Here is a 762-nt window from a genome sequence, read left to right as displayed (position 1 = left end):
GTCAAAGGAATTATGTCACTGGTTCTCAACCCATGCGTCGGGATGCACAAGCGTGTATTTTTGAGTTGTATATTTTTTTCCTTTCAAGTTATTACTTTTAGTTGTAAACAGGGAAAAAAATACAAATCCAGCTCGAGTTAAACTAACCTAAAGTTTTCTATTGGAATATATGAATTTTCATTACAAAGTAACTTACAGTACTTTAACCTTTCCAGGAGGATCCAGAATACATTCCTAAGAAGCAACAAACCATGCTTTGGTTGATTTGATATTATCTTCTTACACAGGACGAAATAGGAATATAAAAGCTTACAGATGTAGGTATATCTATAACATCTAATACTTCAAGGCACATTTTGATACTTTGGTACTTTTTTGTGTGTGAATGAATATATTTTACTTTTCCCGGGTAACACAAGCGATACTCGTTATAATCTATCGAAAACAAATGGATTCAGCGTATCTACGGGTAGTGTAATCGCGCCTTCAGTAAGGGCACTTGCTCTATTGGCTTCACTTGTACTGTTATATATCATTATTATTTGAAAACCATTTTGATATTCTAAGCATGAAACAGGAAATACTATATAGTGAAAGAAAATAAAACAATTCCAAGTGCTTTATTATAAAGAGCACTATCTAACTAAATGCATTTGCTTGAAAATCTTCTGATGCATTTTCGCTACAGGACCCGTAGTCGTGAAGACATTTTACGCAATGAATGGTAATGAAAATTAGCTTTGAACTTGTATACATATGTGG

Source organism: Penaeus monodon, chromosome 25, assembly GCF_015228065.2.
Source record: "Penaeus monodon isolate SGIC_2016 chromosome 25, NSTDA_Pmon_1, whole genome shotgun sequence".
Taxonomy (NCBI): domain Eukaryota; kingdom Metazoa; phylum Arthropoda; class Malacostraca; order Decapoda; family Penaeidae; genus Penaeus; species Penaeus monodon.
Note: the sequence above shows the minus strand (reverse complement) of the source record.